The sequence below is a fragment of the Sciurus carolinensis genome, chromosome 6 (genome assembly GCF_902686445.1).
Source record: "Sciurus carolinensis chromosome 6, mSciCar1.2, whole genome shotgun sequence".
NCBI classification, from domain to species: Eukaryota; Metazoa; Chordata; class Mammalia; order Rodentia; family Sciuridae; genus Sciurus; species Sciurus carolinensis.
In genome coordinates, this window is record NC_062218.1 from 49,485,919 (window position 1) to 49,506,168 (window position 20,250).

The window sequence follows — 20,250 nt, forward strand, 5'->3', positions numbered from 1 at the left end:
ACCACCCTAAGATTCCATCTCACCCCAATTAGAATGGCGATTATCAAGAATACAAGCAACAACAGGTGTTGGCGAGGATGTGGGGAAAAAGGTACACTCATACATTGCTGGTGGGGCTGCAAATTAGTGCAGCCACTCTGGAAAGCAGTGTGGAGATTCCTTAGAAAACTTGGAATGGAACTACCATTTGACCCAGCTATCCCACTTCTTGGCCTATACCCAAAGGACTTAAAATCAGCATACTACAGAGATACAGCCACATCAATGTTCATTGCTGCTCAATTCACCATAGCCAGATTGTGGAACCAACCTAGATGCCCTTCAGTTGATGAATGGATAAAGAAACTGTGGCATAAATATACAATGGAATATTACTCAGCCATAAAGAATGATAAAATTATGGCATTTGCAGGCAAATGGATGAAATTGGAGAATATCATGCTAAGTGAGATAAGCCAATCTCAAAAAACCAAAGGAAGAATGATCTCGCTGATAAGGGGATGATGATACATAATGGGGCGTGGGAGGGGTTAGTTTTAGGGTTAGAGTTAGGGTTAGGGAGGCGGGCAAGAATGGGGGAAGGAAGGACTGTATAGAGGGAAAAGAGGGGTGGGAGGGGTGGGGGGAAGGGAAAAAATAACAGATGAATCACCAACATTATCCTATGTAAATTTATGATTACACAAATGGTATGCCTTTACGTACAGAGAAACAACATGTATCCCAGTTGTTTACAATAAAAAATATATATATATAGATGCAAAAATGTCAAAAAAAAAAAAGATTGTAGCCAATATTTCTCACCCTAAAAAATTTGCCTATAACAGATTAACTGAAATTTGTCATCATTTATGTAAAATGAAAGAAATCAAATAGTTATTTTAAAGCCAAGTACTAATATGTTAAACTTCCTCAATTGTACATGTAAAAGTTAAGATATAAAAAACTTCCTTGTAAAAAATGCCTACCATTGCTTGCTTTGGCAGCACATATGCTAAAATTGGAACGATGCAGAGAAAATTAACATGGCCCCTACACAAGGATGACACGCATATTTGTGAAGCATTCCATATTTTTATCTGCAATCAACAGACATATGAAAAAATGTTCAACATCTCTAGTAATAAGAGAAATGCAAATCAAAACTACCCTAAGATTCCATCTCACCCCAATTAGAATGACGATTATCAAGAATACAAGCAACAATAGGTGTTGGTGAGGATGTGGGGAAAAAGGTACACTCATACATTGCTGGTAGGACTGCAAATTAGTGCTGCCACTCTGGAAAGCAGTGTGGAGATTCCTCAGAAAGCTTGGAATGGAAACACCATTTGACCCAGCTATCCCACTCCTTGGCCTATACCCAAAGGACTTAAAATCAGCATACTACAGAGATACAGCCACATCAATGTTCATTGCTGCTCAATTCACCATAGCCAGATTGTGGAACCAACCTAGATGCCCTTCAGTTGATGAATGAATAAAGAAACTGTGGCATATTTATACAATGGAATATTACTCCGCAATGAAGAAGGATAAAATTATGGCATTTGTAGGCAAATGGTCGAAATTGGAGAATATCATGCTAAGTGAGATAATCCAGTCTCAAAAAACTAAAGGACGAATGATCTTGCTGATAAGCGGATGAGGATATATAATGGGGGGCGGGAGGGGCTAGCATTAGGTTTAGGGTTAGGTTTAGAGTTAGGCTAAGGAGAGCGGTAAGAATGAAGGAAAGAAGGACTGTGTAGAGGGAAAAGAGGGGTGGGAGGGGTGGGGGGGAGGGGAAAAATAAAATAAACATCATTACCCTATGTAAACGTAAAAAAAAATTTAAAAAAATTAAAAAAAAAAGAATGAAGGAAAGAAGGACTGTATAGAGGGAAAAGAGGGGTGGGGGGGAAGGGAAAAAAATAATGAATCAAACATCATTGCCCTATGTAAGCGTATGATTACACAAATGGTATGCCTTGACTCCATGTACAAATAGAGAAACAACATGTATCCCATTTGTATACAATAATAATAAAAAAAAAGAAATATTGTCCCCCCCAAAAAAAAAAAAAAAGAAAAGAAAACTTGGAATGGACCCACCAGTTGACCCAGCTATCCCACTCCTTGGCCTATACCCAAAGGAGTTAAAATCAGCGTACTACAGAGATATAGCCACATCAATGTTCATAGCTGCTCAGTTCACAATAGCCAGATTGTGGAACCAACCTAGATGTCCTTCAATTGATGAATGGATAAAGAAACTGTGATATATATATATATCTATATCTATATATATATATATCTATATATATATATATATACACATACACATACACACACACACGCAGACACAATGGAGTATTACTCAGCCATACAGAATAATAAAATTATGGCATTTGCAGGCAAATGGATGAAATTGGAGAATATCATGCTAAGTGAGATAAACCAGTCTCAAAAAACCAAAGGACGAATGATCTTGCTGATAAGCAGACGATGACACATAATGGGGGGTTGGAGGAGGGCAAGAATGGAGGAAGGAGGGACTGTATAGAGGGAAAAGAGGAGTGGGCGGGATGGACAGGAAGGAAAAAAATAACAATGAATCAGAAACTATTACCCTATGTAAATGTATGATTACACAAATGGTATGCCTCTACTTCATGTATAAACAGAGAAACAAGATGTATCCCATTTGTTTATAATAAAAATAAATTTTAAAAAAAAAGAAAAGAATATACAGAAGTTCTAGATAATAGAAAGGGTGAGAGTGTAATCAAAAGAAATTGGATATTAGCATGCAAAAAAGGGAGTAAGATACTCTGAGGGAACAGGTAAACAAAAGGAAAAGAGAGCAAGAAAAGTAAAGAAATAAAAACTTTAAGTTTTTCAATAAGGAGAAAAAAGAATATCTATAGTATAACAGTCATATAGTAACAAAACCTCCCAGAGTTCAGTAGCCTGATGCATGAGAGGTACCTGACAATGAGCTTCAAGCCTCCAGCAGGCGTCTCAGGATGGGTTTTGACCCACCTAAAGATCGGATCTACACCTTTCAGGATTATCCAAGATGGCTGCTCTGGTTTCCAAATGTGTTGGCAAATGGGGAGCTGCAGCTCAGGGTGTGGATGTGGTCAGCAAGAGGTCCTGGAGGCGGAATGCAGTTGTTCAGGCAGGGGTCCTGGAGGTCGGGTGTGTTTGATGTGGTTGCGGGATCCTGGAGGTCGGGTGCAATCAGTTGGTCTGGGGTCCCGGTGATAGGGTGCAGTCAGTTGGTCTGGGGGTCCTGGTGGCAGGGAGCAGTCAGTCGATGTGAGGGCTCCAGAGGCAGGGAGTGATTGGTTGGGCTGAGGGATCCTGGAGATGGGGCTCAGTCAGTCCGGCCAAGGGTCCTACGGGGCCTGGCTATTGTCTCAAAATGGCGGCAGCCGTGTAATCAAACCTGCAAGTAGTGTAACAGTGAACTTCCAGGCAACAGCAGGCAGCTGGTGCTCCACTGGCAGTCAGCGATCAGTTTGCTGACTGTTGTCGGACGATTAGGAGTTGAACCTCGTGCGTTGGGTGATGGATAGGTATAAGGCAGGCGATGGACAGGCGAGAGGCAGGCAAATGGCCTTTGTATTTTTTTTAAATAAATGATAAATCCATGCCTCCAATCTGAGCTTCCTTACTTACCCCAGTAGTTTCATTTCTAGCTTTATTATCTACTCCAATTGCTTTTGGTATGATTACTACTATTATCTTCTTTGCCAAATTCAAGATACTTTCACAATTTAACTTGGCTAACTTCTTTAAGGCTTCAGTTACACCATTCTTCCCTTGTTCTCATTTTACCATCCTGATTATTCTTTCAGGTTTCTGAACTATTCCTATTTCTGAACTATGGCAGTTCTTACATCCTTGCACTCCCCACAGAATTCTTTCTTCAGCTTATGCACTTCTGTGACTTCAGTTACTAAACATGATTATGATTTCCAAACCTTACTTTCCAACCCAGACCTCTCTCTCTTGAGCTTCAAACCAGTGTATCCATCAACCTGTTTGATATATCTATCCTGATATCCTGCAAAACTCTCCAACTCAACATGTTCTGTATATGTAATAAATGACTTTTGCTATCTCTTTCCCAACAGAAAGATGTGGTATATATGGCTATTATCTAAATCTAACCTGAGTTGAATCTAATTCATAACAAATTCACTGAAATTAAAAAGGGCATGTATAAAGTCATATTTAAAATTTATTCTCAGATTGTTTCCATCTTCATTCTAGTACTTGATTTTTATTAGCATACAATCAAGACTATAGCTTTCAAAATTATGTTCAGTAACAAGACTTTGCTTTAAATGTAGACAAACAATAAAAATATATATTAGTATTGTCTGTTGAATAGAATTGTTGAATACATTTGGATTTGTATTTTCCGAAATTTTAATTATATTTAAACAATTTTATTATTTTTTTACTTAATAGAATTTTTAGTTTTCTCAAAGAAAGGGATACTAATTGAAAAAATAGTCTAAGTTATCTTTATTTCTTATGTAATAATTTAACCTATTATCTTAGACACTTGATAACAGTTTAAATTAAGTACTTTGAAAATTATAACAATTTGTTTTAATTAAATTAGTATCTTGCCTGAACAATTCTTTAAGTAGCATGACAGCAATTTTAGTGAAAGACTTCTGCAACAATTTGATTACCTTTGACTAGAAAAACATCTTCTTCATATTGGGGAATTATTAAGTCACACAAAAAAAATCAGTTGTTAATGTTGCAACATTTAAACAGAGAGGTTGAGAAAATTATTGAAATCTGCAGAGTAGCTTTTTAAAATTTTATTATCCCCGGGAAACAATTGATGCGTGAAAATATGTTAGTACAGTTTTGTTCATTTGAAATCTTCAAGCTTAATTAGATTTTTTTCAAACACTTAATTTATGGAAGAACAGTAGTTTCTTTTGGATTTTAATTTTGTTTAATGTCTTTTGTTCAAAGGTACGTAAAAAGAAATTTTTCCCTTTTTAATAATTTCTTTCAACTCTCTTAAGATTTCCCTTTGTTGGTATGTTAATGTAATGCTTTGTGCCTTGTATACATAGATTATATTAAAGCTAATGGATTTATTTGTAAGTAATTATTTGTTTCTGTTGGACAGCTGCCTGAGTGTTTACAGATTTTGAATAAAACAGTTTTTTATTCATTGGTGTGAATCATGTAGTATTGAATGTGCTTCTGTCACCACATATTTTGTGGACTATCTGTCCATAGAATTCTGTGGACTGCATCACTGAGGACCTAGCCAAGATAGTTCTGATTATTTCTAAGATTACCTTTTCTTTTTGTTACATACTAGGAATTCCTAGTATAAGTGAAAAAGAATATAGGTGAGAGTAATAGGTGAGAGTAATTCAAAGGAGTGGTTTGGAGAAAACAAAACTGGAAATGTGTTGTTATATAACTTATCAAGGCTGGTAAACTTACTGTTATGATTAATTACCCATAAAACAGACCTTGGGTTTTATAAATTTTAGGATAATGTTAAACTCTAATCTACAGAAACAAAAGGACATCTATTGCATATGTTTAGTATTTATTCAACATCCATGATACAGACATTAAATAAAAATGCAGATTCTGTGTTTCTCTTTGAGTATCTTATTCATTACATATGTCTTGAGACCAAATCAAAGTCAAGGAGCCATTACATGCAAGGTTAACTTTTTTTTTTTTTTTTTTTTTTTTTTTTTGCGGTGCTGGGGATTGAACGCAGGGCCTTGTGCTTGCAAGGCAAGCACTCTACAGACTGAGCTATCTCCCCAGCCCATAAGGTTAACTTTTGACACTAACTTTGTTTTGTCAATAGACTTGCTTAGGTGTAAACTATTAATTCTGTGAAAGCATGTTGCATTTAAAATTTTTTAAATTTTGTATTAACGAGTAAAACATCATTTATCTATTTTTAATTACTTAATATGTTACTAAATATCTAGGGTTTTTCTGTATTTCTATATTTAAGAAGAGTCTTGAAAACATGATTGTTTAAATATCTGTCTTCTCCAGTACTTAGAAATCTTTCCACATTAGTTCACAGAAAATTCTGCCTGTCAGAATACCAATCAGTGCTATAAATTTTAAGCTTTTAAAGAGTAAATTAAAATATGAAAGGAAAAGGTAGAAATATAATAATAATAATTATAGATTATATTTTAATAATTGCATGCATGTTTAACAGATTATCTAAAGATTCATATAGAAGTAAAGTGATTCACCTTTGGAAATGACAAAAATTTTTGTCATATAAAAGGACAAAAAGACAATGGCAGCAGAAGTATGGAGTGGAGCTATATGTAAGTTGAAAAAGCAAAGACTGAAGTTACATAGTAACTATACATTGAGGAAAATAGGATTAATTTCAAACAGATGTCCTTGAATGATTGCTCTGATTATATGGATATTAAAATTATAATAATGGATCAGGCATGGTGGTATACACTTGTAATCCCAACTACTCTGGAGCCTGAGGCAGAAGGCTCCCACATTTGAGGGCAACTTAGTGAGACCCTGTCTCAAAATAAAACAAGGGCTAAGTATGTTGCTCTATCATAGATAGCTTGCCTAGCATAGGTGAGGCCCTAGATTCACAAGTACTAAAATAAAGATAAAAAATACACAGATAAACATATATATATATATGTAAAAATTATGTGTATGTTTGTAAAATAATGGCATTTGTGGTAGGTGGCACCTAAGTAGCAGGAAAGATGGTAGCTATTAACTGTGTGGTAGGAAAATGGTGGGATAACTGTCAGGAAGGAATTTGAAGTTTTTTTGTTTGTTTTTACTAGTTTTGCATTCTATCACACTAATGTATTCTGTCTTGATGTGGTGCATTTCTTAAGGGGGAGATCAATGCATGACCAATTACTATGGTTTTCCCTGATAGAAGTTTCTTTAACAGTTTTCTCCCAATGCCTGAGGATCCTAGATCCTAGGCTGCTTTACATTTTTAATCACCTAACAGCTAACATGGTTGAAGCGTATAGTTTTAGGTCTGAACATGGTTTATGAATCTTTAATAAGGGAGTTTGCGTTTAGGGACTATTGTTATGTTGGAAAGGTGTAAAGTAACATTGGCTTTTAGCTGTACTTAGGATTGGTAGGTTGCTTGTACTTGTGTAACTTGTACCTCTCATTACACCCTTGATGTCTCTGGGATGTTTAGTCCCTGAGGACCTGACTGCTCTTGATAAAATCAGGACTACCCTAAACTACTCACTTTCTCATTTCTAACCATTTAGGAATTCAGTTTTTGCCTCAAATCGAAATTATAATTGCTTTTCTACAATTGCTTTTCTCTTACTTTTTTTTTTTTTTCATTTCATTTCTGTACCAGGGATTGAGCCCAGGAGTGCTTAAGTACCGTGAACTCCCGTTCCTTTTTATTTTTTTATTTTGAGACGGGGTCTCCCTAAGTTGCTGAGGCTGGCCTTGAATTTGTGATAATCCTGTCTCAGCCTCCTGAATTGCTGTTATTACAGGCATGCACCACTATACTTGCTTTTTTACTTCTTCTCTAATGAAATAGGATTAGGTGTGAAATGGCCTGCAATAGATAGTAGTTTCCATTAAAATGTCCTAATGAGATTATTTTGGAATAGCAATGTTATGTTGACAGTGTATATTGGGGCAAAATAAGCATGTCAGACCCAAAGAGTTAAGCCTGGGATTCCTTTTTGTATAAGTTTATAATCTAAATTAAAAATCTTTGTAGAAATTTTAATCTAAAATATATCAAATAGATTATTGACTTGGATTTTCTTTGAGCATACTGGTAATTTGTTATGAACTGTCTTTTGCTAAATCAGGTAACTTGATAGATTTTTTTTTTTTAGATCAAAATAGATATGTGATTTTATGTGAAATTCCAGAAAAAGCAATAGGATTTATGAGTTTTTTAGTGTTGTACTTTGGGGCCAGTTTGTGCCAGTTGTTAAGAGCCAGTTGTTAAATATTCATGAATTTTGTAAAATGGTTGTTAAAAGCAGACATTAGTAAAAATTGAATCACATAAACTTAAAATTTAAATTTTACTTTTTGTTTTATATTACATAACTATTTTTAGTGACAAAGGTAATATGTATTGAAAAATCATTACTTCCTAATTTATTTTACTATTATCTACGCTCTTGAGAGTTGTCTATGCCTGTCATATCTATATGGCGAAAATAATTAGTCCCCCTTTATACATGGCTTCAACCTCTGCAGTGGGCAATAGCAGTCCAAAAATATTAAATGGAATATTGCAGAAACAAACTATTCACAAGTTTTAAATAAATTTTATTATAACATTTTTAATTATTTATAATTTAATTATTATTAATATTTTATATTTAATAACTTCACAATTGGTGACTTAATAACTTCACAATTGGTGACATCATGCTAGCAACCTGAACTTGGCAGTAATAGAGTATTTCTACCATAGAAATTGTCAAATTATACAAATCAGGTAATGATTTGTTGATAGCAAGAAGGTAATGGAGAAAATGTTAATTCATGTTGTATTTATAGTCATTGATTTCTGAATAAGCACAAATATTGAGGAAATAATCTTCTAATATTTAAAAAATCTATAATCCAACCAATATTTATGTTGGGAATATGCTCAGAGAGTTCACTGTTAAGCATTTACCAGCATACCACTAATTTAAAGCATCAAACTTTATTTTTATTACTAAATTAGAATTTAACCTATACCATGGCAATAAAATGTGTTTTTATTTATCCAGTACCAGTTTATGACATAGAACATGAGATGTAGAGATACATTTATAACAAAAGCTAGCTTATGTCCTCCTCAGCCTTTGTATTAGAGATTCTCTAAGTGACTGATCAAAGAAATGGAAACTTCACAATGACAGCAAAACTGAATTGTGCCCCAGAGAGTCTGATTTCCTAGGTTTTATGGGTGGCTGAAGAATCTGTATTTTATGTCTCACCCAATAGTTCCAATCATCAACCAAGCTTAGGAGTCACTGTATAATGTGATTTCTAAAGACATTTTGAATTACTGGAGACATTTACTTGGAATAAACAAATTTTATTCAGTAAATTTTTTACGAAAAAATTTTAGTAAATTCTTGTATTGTTCATCTACTGAGTTTGAAACTATTATATATCTCATGTGACTACTATAGAATACCATGAAAATATACTGTGAAGAACTTTTTAGTTCATCACTAACCATTTTTATCCAAATAAATATTTGGATAAACACACACAATAAGACTCAAGACTTGTTTTCTTGTACTATAATTTTTGAGGTTTTGTTATCTTGCATGGGTAATTGTCATTCTCTTTAAAAGCCTGCATTTTCTCCTCTGCAAAATAAAGAGGTTATAATAAATAATCTTTGAGATAGAAAGATGATTGCTCCATTACTCATAGGTATAGTTTTTCTTTTTTTCTGTGTTCTTTTTCATTCTTGGAATTGAATCCAGGATCTTGTATGTTCTAAGCAAAGCATGTGCTTTACTACCAAGCTACACCCTCAGCCAAGACTCATTTTTTAGTGTTGCTTCTAAGTCCACTGAGTATCTTATCCCACAGAGAAAATTGGAATGATTGTGATTTATTCTATCATTTGTTTCATTATCTGTATAATAGAATAACAATACCTATCATTATAGTGTTATTCTAGAGATGAGAGGTAAGTAAATATGTGTTTTAAAGAACATCTGGGATATAGTAAGTGCTCTGTTAAGTATTAGCTTCTATTGTTTTTCTTTTTTCTCTTCTCTCCCTCTTTTTCCCTATATTATTTCTCTGATCTTACCCTTATTTTCTGCCTCTTCTGTTTTCCTAGAGAGTTAATACTAAATACAACTCTTTTCTTCACAAGTGGAGTATCAGTAAGTATTCTTGTTTGTTTGTTTGAACCCAGGAGTGCTTAACCTCTGAGCCACAACCCCAGATATTTGTTTATCTATCTATCTATCTATCTATCTATCTATCTATCTATCTATCATTGAGACAGTGTCTTGCAGAGTTGCTTAGGGCCTTGCTATGTTGCTGACTGACACTGACCCCAAACTTGCATTCCTCCTGCCTCAGCCTCCTGGGTTGTTGGATTATGGGTGTGCACCACTGTGCCCAGCAAATAAATATTCTTTAAAATTTAAATATCTGTCAATATGTAACAAATTAAGATAAACTTTTTAATCTCTTAGGAAGACTACTTTCTCCAACAACAAGGTAGACTAAAGAACCTGAAAACACCTCCTGCTATACAATACCCAGGAGTGCTGGTTAAACCAACTTAAAAAAAAAAAAAAAAAAAAAAAAAGTCCAAATGAGCTTCCAGGAAATTAAGGAAAATATCTGATTTTTTAAAAAATGAACTAATTTTACATAAATTGTTTTCTTTCTTGTATTGACCTCTTCTGATTTTGTTTTAAGGGTGTGCTGGCATCATAAGAGAAGTGAGGTGTTTTCCTGATTTCTGGAACAGAAGGCAGGTGTTACCTGTTAGTATGAGTCCTGGAAAATTTACTATATAGATTCAGTGGTATTTTTTATAAAAAATAAAAAATTTTATAAAAAATTTTTGACTGTTAATTCAGTCTCTTTAATAGTTGAAGATTCTATTTAGTTTTTCTAATAGTCCTTTTCTCCTTTTTTTCATAATTTATACATTTATGAAAATTATATAATTTAACTTTCCAAGTTTATTAAAATAAAATTATTTATAGTATTATTATGTTTTTCCATATACTTGTAAATTTACATTGTTTATTTATACTTTTCCTTTTAAAATTTGATCAGTTAATAATAAATTTATCTTTAATTATTTCAAACCAGCTTTTGGTTTTGTTTCTTATTTATTTTCTATTTCATTAAATACTAATTCACCTTTTGTTATTTTACATATTCTACTTTGTTTCTTCCCCTCCTAGTCCCCAATGCTGTTTTCTAATTTCTCAAACTAAATTTTAGATCATCTTTTAATCCTTTTTGTTTTCTGATATAAATATTTAGGGCTACATACATTCCTATAAATAATAATTTAAGTGTATTCCTCAACATTGGATACATTATACTGTGTTTATCTTATAAGTTTAATTATAATTTCCATCACAGATTTTTTATTGGTCATAAATTATTTTGAACTTTATAGTTTTGGTTTTTAAGTTTTGAAATGTATTAGGAAAGCTGGTTTGGTGCTATTTTTATTACTAATTTCTCATGTCTAACTTTATGGCATAGCATTAATTTCCTGTTACTGTTGTCACAAATTACTACAAATGTAGTAGTTTCAAACAATTCAAACATTATAGTTTTGGAGGTTAAAAGTCAGTCTCTCTGGGCTGACATCAAGATGGTGATATAGGGTTGTGCTCCCACTTGAGACTCTAGGGGACAATTCATTTTCTTGCCTTTTCTCACTTCTAGAAGCCATCTGCAGTATTTGACTTGTGGCCCTTTTGTCCATCTTCAAATCTCCCTGACTCTGAGACCTGTCCTCTATTTTTCCTCTTTTACTCTGACCCTTCTACCTCTCTCTTTAGAAGGATTCTCATGATAGCATTGGGTTCATCTGTGTAATTCGGATTGGTCTCCCTTATCTCAAGCTTTTAGTCACATCTTTGAAATTATTTTACTGTATAAAGCAACATTTACAAGTTTCAGAGATTAGTACAGGGACATCTTTAAGGGGCTTTTCTTCTGTCTGTTAGATGTACTATGACTGAAGTATGTTCATGTAACATGCTTTTTAGTATTTGTTGAGATTGCCTCCGTAGCCTATAGTATGGTTAATTTTTACTAGGATTCCATATGTAATTTAAAACAATCTATTTGCAGATGTGTAATTATCTGTAAAATCATAATTACAAAATCAAACTTGTTATCTAAACTGTCCAAATCTTCCACATCTTGACTTTGTTTCTTTAGTAGATTATGAAAGAGGTATGTTAAGATTTTCCAGTTCAGTTCAATCTTAGTGCATTTCTATGTGTAATTCTATCAGTATTTCCTCTGTGTATTTTGAGGCCATGTTTTAGGTATGTATAGCTTCAGGATTATTTTATACTCCAGTAGATATTTCCTTTTATTATTAAGTAATAGCCTTATTAAAATCTATTAATTTTTTAAAATTTATTGATACTGTTATACTGCTTTATTTTGACTGACCTTTGTCTGGCATATGCTTCTTCTATATTTCCTTTATGTGATATAATATTTTAGCTAAATCTTTTCAAAGCAGAATGTAAGTGAATATTTAAAAACAGATTTTTCATTCTTTTAACAGATGATTGCAATCTTTTATTATTATAATTTTGACACATTTGGACATAGTTCTATCATTTTATTTCACATTTTCTCTTAATCATATCTTCATTGTCTTATATTTGACAGCTTTCTCTGGTGATGAACTCTTTCTATATTATTCCCTCTTCCTCAACTTTCCCCCTTTACTGTTGCTGATCTCATACATTGTTTCTCTTCTTCAGTATTCTGTTATGTATTTTAACATGTATGTTTGAATCAACAGTCTAAAGTTAATATCACTATTGAGCTTCCTCACAAACAAAATAAAAATCTTAAAACTTTATCTTTTACTCCCATCTTCATTTGCTCATTTTTTGTACTATCTAGCATTTTAGTTTCTGTTTGTTTTTGAATACCTTCTGTATTAGGATTTTCCGGAGAAACAGAACCAATGAGTGAGCGTGAGATTTATTTTAAGGAATTAACCTACATGTTTGTGGAGGTTTATTGAGTCCAAAATCGAAAGGGTAGGCTGGCAGGTTAGAGTCCCAGGGAAAATTGGGTTCCAAAGGCATTTTGTTGGTAGAATTCCTTCTTGTTCCAGAGAAGTCCATCAGACCATTCTATCATGACCTTCAAATGACTGGAGAAGGCCCACCCACATCATGGAGGGTAATCTGGTTTAAAGTCCATTGATTTAAATGTTGATTTCATCTTTAAAAACACCTCCCCAGAGGGCTGGGGAGATAGCTCAGTTGGTAGAGTGCTTGCCTTGCAAGCACAAGGCCCTGGGTTCAATCCCCAGCACTGCAAAAAAAAAAAAAAAAAACCTCCCCAGAAAAGGGAGGCACTGTGGAATGAAATTGACCATGTCATGTTATGTACATATATGAATATATCATAGTGAATTCATTCCACCTTTATGTATATCTATAAAGCACCAGTTTAAAAACATATAATAAATAAATAGGAGGAAGATCAATAAACAGAGGGAGGAGATCAAGGGGAAGGGGAGGAAAAGAGGAAGTACTGGGGTATGGTTATGTCAAAATGAATCCCACTATTATGTATAACCATAATATACTAATAAAAACATTTTTAAGAAAACCTTCACAAAAACATCCAGAATAGTGTTTGACTAGATATCTGGGCACTGTTGTCTGGCCAAATTAACACATAAAATTACACCCTCCAAGACTTACTGTTACTTTCATTACTAATTTTCTGTGCTTATTTAGTTTCCAATATATTTGCCAATATCTTTTCTCATACTTCATTCTTATATACCACTTTTCTTTCTATGCTCTATTTTCTTTTTTTAACATATTCTTTATTCAGTGATTATTTATTGAGTTTCTCTTTGATTCTTTAAACAATATTTTTGTTCTTTTTTATTGCATCTTTTCTTTCTCCTTTAAAATAATCGTTCTAAACATTCTTCTTGTTTTAGGTACTTTCAAATTGCAGATACTCCTTGACTTACAATGGAGTAGTATTACCATAAACCCACTGTAAATTGAAAATATCGTAAGTCGAAAATGAATTTAATTCACCTAATCTGTGAACATCATAGCTTAACTAACCTACCTGAAATGTGCTCAGAATATTTAACCCTAGCATAGAGTTGGGCAAACATCATCTAATACAAAGCCTATTTTGTTGAATATCTTATGTAATGTTTTGAATACTGCAATGAAAGTGAAAAACAGAATGGTGGTTTGGGTATACTTTCACACCATCATAAAATTGGAAAGTAGTTGAGAACAGTTTATATTCTGTTTATCGTAATTGGGTAATTGTAGTATTTGGGGGATCCTCTTGGTGATTTCTTCAAGTTGTAATTTTTTGTTATGAATTCATCTTTAGTAGGGATTATTTCTTCTATGGAAATCCAGTGTAGTATATGCATATTTCTCTGAGGCCATTTACTTTTATGTCTTGGATCCTAAAAGATTTCAAAAGTCAGGGCTAGAGATATAGCTCAGTTGGTAGAGTGCTTGTCTTAGAAGCCCAAAGCCCTGGGTTCAGTCCCCAGGACCGAAAAAAAAAAAAGAAAAAGATTTAAAAAGTCCAGGAAGATTTTATGTTTTTTTTAATTTATGATGTTCATACAGTGTAACTGTGTAAATGTCAAAACTTCATGTACATATGGTACTTCTCTAAAGGTTTTAATTTCTTGTAGGCTACTTACCCCTTTCCTTCCCAATTGAAGATCTTAAAACTAACTGACAAAAAAAAAAAAAAAAAAAAAACTAACTGACTCCTTCTTAGAGTTCATGGGCCAATGGATTCGTTTAGTTAGATTTTCATGAGTAGCAACAATTCTTTAATATTGTCAGTTTTATGCACATGCTCAGTTCTTCCTCCTCTACCTGACACTAGCTGAATAAGGTAAATATTCTCTTCTGGCAAGGGATTTAAAGCTGCAATTCCAAGTCTTCAGCCCTTAGGGCTAGAGTTGGTTTTAAAAACCAGTGGATTGTCACAGTCTCCACTCAAGCCTAGGACTCTGACTTTGACGTCTGTTTCTAGTATTCAGGAAATTTTTCTTTTAAAATTTTTAACAATGTATTATTTAAAAAGTATTTTATCCACCATTTCTGTATGTTTATAGCAAGGAGGGGAAGCCCTTATACATCAACTTGGACTACCATGTTATAAGAGTTTTCTGGATTTTTTTTAACATTGATGAAATTGAATTGACTCTTAATATTTTAATATTTTAAGAATGTTGGTCAATTCTCCTCTATATTAATGACTTTAAAAATCTATTTCAAGGTTACTTTAGCTTTTCTCTTCCTTTGGTGTTTTATTTTTAACTCTTTTTTTTATTTTATACATCTACCTGGTATATAATAAGCATTCAGTAAATGTTCTCTTAGTGAAAATAAGTTGAATGTTTAATTTGTGCCACAGTGTTCCAGGTGATTTTAATTAGTTTTCGTTTTAAGGCTCATATATTGTAGAGTTAGACCTATAGACCAAACTATATAGACCTATAGATCAAATTATAAAGTAATAATAATAATAGAAGTAATAATTATAAGATGCTTAATTTTCACTGTCCCTGCAGTATGTAGCATTATCTCTGTTTTATTGATAAACTGATTGAGACATAGAGAAATAACTTGCCCACAGTCGTATAACTAGGACCAGGTCGAGCTGATTTGAACCAAGACTGGCTCCAGGGGTCTGTGTTCTTAATCATTATACTATAACTTTTATATCCTTTTGAGAGATAGCATTCATTATTTTTATATTCCTGCTTAAAATTTTTCCCCATTGCCTTCTGAATATTTGAATAAATATTTGATTATTTAAGAAAATTAATGTTAAAATAAATATTGAAATACTACAGCCTACCTATTCTACCACACCACATATAAACCTGCCTCTCCAGCTTCAATTGCTAAGTTTTCCACAGGCACTATGCTATTCCATGCTTTCACATGTTTAATTGTATTCTTTCCTCTGCCTAGAATGCCTCTTCCTTCTGCTGCTTTCCTGGCTAAGCCCAGTATTCCTTAGGACTGCTCTCTCTCTCTCTCTCTCTCTCTCTCTCTCTCTCTCTCTCTCTCTCTGTCTCTCTCTCTTTAATGGAGAAAGCTTCACGAATTTGCTTGTCATCCTTAGTTGGGTGGGGGACATGCTAATCTTTTTGGATTGTTACAGTTTTAGTAATTGTGCTGCTGAAGCAAGCATACCCTGTCTCTTTTTGAAAGCCTTTATAGTTGCTCCTTGAGAGAGCTGTTCCTCTTTTCAGTGCTTTCCTGAATTTATACCAGTTTATAGTCCTTATTTCACTTTAACAAATTATTTCTCTTCTCTTTCTCCCCCACCCCCTCTCTTAAGTAAACAGATTTCTCTAAAGTGAAGTACTGTGTTCTGCACATCTCTGTATCCTCATGGCCTGGTAAAGATTACCTGACACATAGGAGATGCTCAATAAATGTTTGTTGAATAAGTAATTATTTCATTACTTTTTCTATAGGCCATCCAAAAGGTTTCTTACTGCAGTACCTTGTTGAATTTTTAAATAGGGCTATGAATTACTTTGTTAGTAACATTAGTGAATGATGTTTATAAAAACAAGTAATTGCTGTCTTGGAATACAAGTCAGTAAGTTTCTTAAGATCTTAAAACAACCTTTTTGCTTATTTAGTTGTAAAACAACACAGGTTCTGTTATTTTAAAGCAATTCTATTTAGCTATTCAGTTGAAAATGATTCTTTGGTGAAAAATTAACTCAGTTATAAGTATATATTAAGAAGAATAACTAGTCTAGCTGTTTTCATTCTTCATTTTAATATTTTTTTCTCTTGGCAATATTTAATGAAAATGTGCCCCATTAAACTTGGAGTTTCTATTCATTGTTTTGTGACTGCTTTTCATTAATGTACTATATTGACATTATATTTAGAAAATATTAATTTTATCAAAGTTCATCACATTATTCACCACCAAATACAGTTTAAATAAATAAAGACCATACAGAACAAATAAATCTTGGGGGGGAGGCAGAGAAATTCTTTTAAAAACAGATCAAATATGTTAATGGTTTTAATAGCCTCACTTTCTTACAATAGTATAGAAAATTTAATTGTCCAATTTGCAGAGGGGGAGAAGTTTTGTGTCATGGCTTTTTAAACAACTTAACTCTTTAAATGGCATGAAAGGATAAGAAGGGAAAATGACTTGTTTCAGCCTGGTAGGCAGTGTATTGGGCTAGCACTATTTTCCTGCAGCTGAAATTCAAACATGAGGAAATTGCAGAAATTTACAATTCAATGTGTGTTTCATCAGGGAGAAATCCACAGATTGTTTTGACACTCAGTTAGAAATTCAGCATGAAGATGGACGTCTCATGAAATTTGCAGCTGCTGATTGAATTTATATTTCCATAAAGGCCATCAACAGTAGCAGCCTGCAGGGGAAGAGGGGGGAGAAATGACAAAAATCGTGAGGCTAGCGTTTTTCCTCAGTGTTATACTCGCAAATTACTGGTAATAAGGGTTTATACTGTCCAGGATTAAAGAAAAATATAGACAGCCAGAAGGAAAGGACTTCTCAGTTTAATTGATTTTAACTAAATATGTCTACATATGATATCTAAATATGTGTTTAGTCATCTGTAGAAAATCTGATATCTAAAAATCAGTTCATTTTTCTTTACTATTTAAACAGGAAAAAATGAGGTAGTTCTTAAAATTATATAAGATTTTTATTGTATAGTTATTTTTCTAAGAGCTTTTCAAGATAGAAGATGAGTATAATAGGAATAAAATACAAATTTATTTCTTATGGTACTGAAATAATCATTTCATGTTCTTTCAGGTAAGCTACAATTCACTTTTTGAGAATATCAGTTCATCATTTTAAAAATATTTAAACAATTTTTAATGGATATCCAAATAATCAGAAATCAAGTTGCCTTTTCAAGAAAATTATTCCATTCTCATTTTACAGTGTTTTTTTTTTCCTCAAGCAAAATGGTATTTCTTTTGTTTAGGGTTTCTCTTTTAGAGATTTCATGTTATAACAATTTTTAAATGTGGATAATAGGCGAACTGAATGACTTGGGAAGTGTTCATTGTTCCTGCAGTTCATCGTCTATGGACAGTGTGTGTTTTAACCTTAACAGCATGTTCTCCAATAGCTTTATTGGAAAATTAGAATTCATACAATTATATGTAAAAATAGTATTCTTACTGAAAAATATATTTAATTTAATATTATATTGTCTATAAAAAGTTGGAGGGTACATAATCATTGGACTTTATTTTTTAACATTCTAGAGTGTAAGAATATAGAAGCTAATTCTAGTTGTTTTGTTATATATAGTTGTAAATTTGAGAATATTGTATTTATCTATAAACTGTTCTAATTTGAAAAGACCAATTTTTGTTTCTGATACCTGTGCCTAAAATATGCATATGGACAATTTTTTTGAATTTCAAAATTTGCTTTTGGTGTTACATAAGTATTTTCAGGTTAGATGGCATTAAAGCACCCATTCTGCTAGGAATCTGTAAATACTTGCTTATTCAATATCACTTCCTATTGTTTTACTCTCTATGTGTTAATACCAAAATCTGCCAGTTAAATATATTTCTACTTCTTATACATTGATTTACAAACTAAAACAAAACTATTTTATGAAAGATGTGCCAGTGTCCTATAAATAAAGTTTGTGTTTGGAAGAACTGTTTTCACATTTGTGTTTTTCCTTCATAGTTTTACTCAGGTACACATATTTTTGATTATTTATTCAACCTAGATTTTCCTCTTTGTCTCCTTCCCCACCTCATGTGATGATTTGCCACTTCCAACATCCTAAAATATATGCTTAACTAATTTAATTTACTGCTTAGAAGTCATCTTTTAAAGTTGCTGTCAATTCTGTCTCATCCAATCATTTGAATATCTTTATTTGCTATTTTAGTTGTTGTCTGTGCCCATGTCCACATATAGTTTTTAAACATGGGGTATAATTCATTCATTATTCAGCAAATTTTTATTGATCAATATCTATGTATTGGAGACTATTTTAGGTTCTAGAGATACAATAGTGAACAACACAAAGCTCCCTCCCCACCTTTGTAGAGTCTGTATTTTAGTAGGAAAGGTGGACAGTAAATAAACAAATGTGTAATATAATGTCAAGGACAAATATAAAGAACTGTAAAGCAAGGTAAGGGACTAATATGTGAAATAATTTATTAGCTAGATAGAAAGTTCCAGAATAATTTGAGAATGTGATGTTTGAAATGAAAACTGAGCAGAGTGAGAGAGTAATACTATAGAAAATGTTCTAAATATTTACCCTTTATTTTGTAACATGAACATACTTCTCCACCCGACCCCTGGCTTGATTTTCCTGGGTGGATATGTTTTCCACTTATCCCCATCTCCTTGTCTCATTTAATATGAGTAGTCTGAAATTATACTTCTACAAATTCCATAACTTTCCCATGCTTATACAATTTGTATATTCAAATTACCCAGAATTAAGATTTTTTTTTTTTTTTTTTTGGGGTGCTGGGGATCGAACCCAGGGCCTTGTGCTTGCAAGGAAAGCACTCTACCGACTGAGCTATCTCCCCAACCCCCAGAATTAAGATTTTTGAAAAATAATGGAATTATTCTATTTACCTTCCCTGTCACTCATATTTCTTAGTAATAAATCATGAACATCACTTAGATCAGAATATATAGAACTAAAGTATTATTTTAATAGTAGTACAGAGTCATTAGTTGCTTGCAGTTTTTGTTTAGTACTAAAAATTTTCCATAAACATCTTGTACAAGTATCTTTTCCTCCTCTTGCTTTTATTTAAATTCCAAGAAATTGTAGTGCTATAGCAAAAGATATGTGTAATTTACATTAATAAACATTACCAGAGTACTTCCCCAAATGACCTTATTCACATTCACATCAGCAATGTCGCTGAGTGTCCTTTCCCCTACAGCCTAACCATCACTAGAAAAATTTGTTTAATGTTTTGCCTATTGTCTCTGACTATTTTTAGCCCATCTGTCTTGTCCCTGATGCTCAGTTTGGGGGTACTTTAGGTGTGGGTACCTTACATCTTAAGAAACTCTGCCATTGTAGAATTGTACAGACAGTTTTCAGCAGTCTTACTATGTTGTATTTTAATTACATGTTTAAGTATATGTCTTTACCCACTCCGATCCCCAACACCTAAAGAGCACAAAGCCTGGCTTGTGGTAAGGAAACAGTTTAAGTAAATGCTTGCTTTCAAAACCAAATGTTTTCTGGAGGAGAATGTTGATAATGGGAGGAGCTATGCATGTATGGGGGCAAGTAAATAGAAGGCAAGTTTCTGTACCTGCCCCTCAGTTTGGCTTGAACTTAAAAACTGATGTAAAGACTTAGTCATAAAAAATGAAAGTAAAAAAATCCAATGTACAAGATTTTTTTTTATTGCCAGGCATGTTAAACTATCTATACCATTGATTTCTCTT

The 20,250-nt window shown here is 33.0% G+C and overlaps 1 protein-coding gene and 2 non-coding genes across 3 annotated transcripts in view; 2 read left to right on the plus strand and 1 right to left on the minus strand.

Moving 5' to 3' along the window:
- The window catches only part of Ndufaf2 (NADH:ubiquinone oxidoreductase complex assembly factor 2), a 195,002-nt gene that overhangs the window by 46,280 nt on the left and 128,472 nt on the right, over positions 1-20,250 (plus strand). The window lies entirely within an intron of this gene.
- LOC124987794 (U6 spliceosomal RNA) lies at positions 975-1,077 on the plus strand. Its single transcript, XR_007109304.1, has one exon. It is a non-coding gene; the product is annotated as a U6 spliceosomal RNA (small nuclear RNA).
- On the minus strand, positions 15,857-15,962 carry LOC124987730 (U6 spliceosomal RNA). Its single transcript, XR_007109246.1, has one exon. It is a non-coding gene; the product is annotated as a U6 spliceosomal RNA (small nuclear RNA).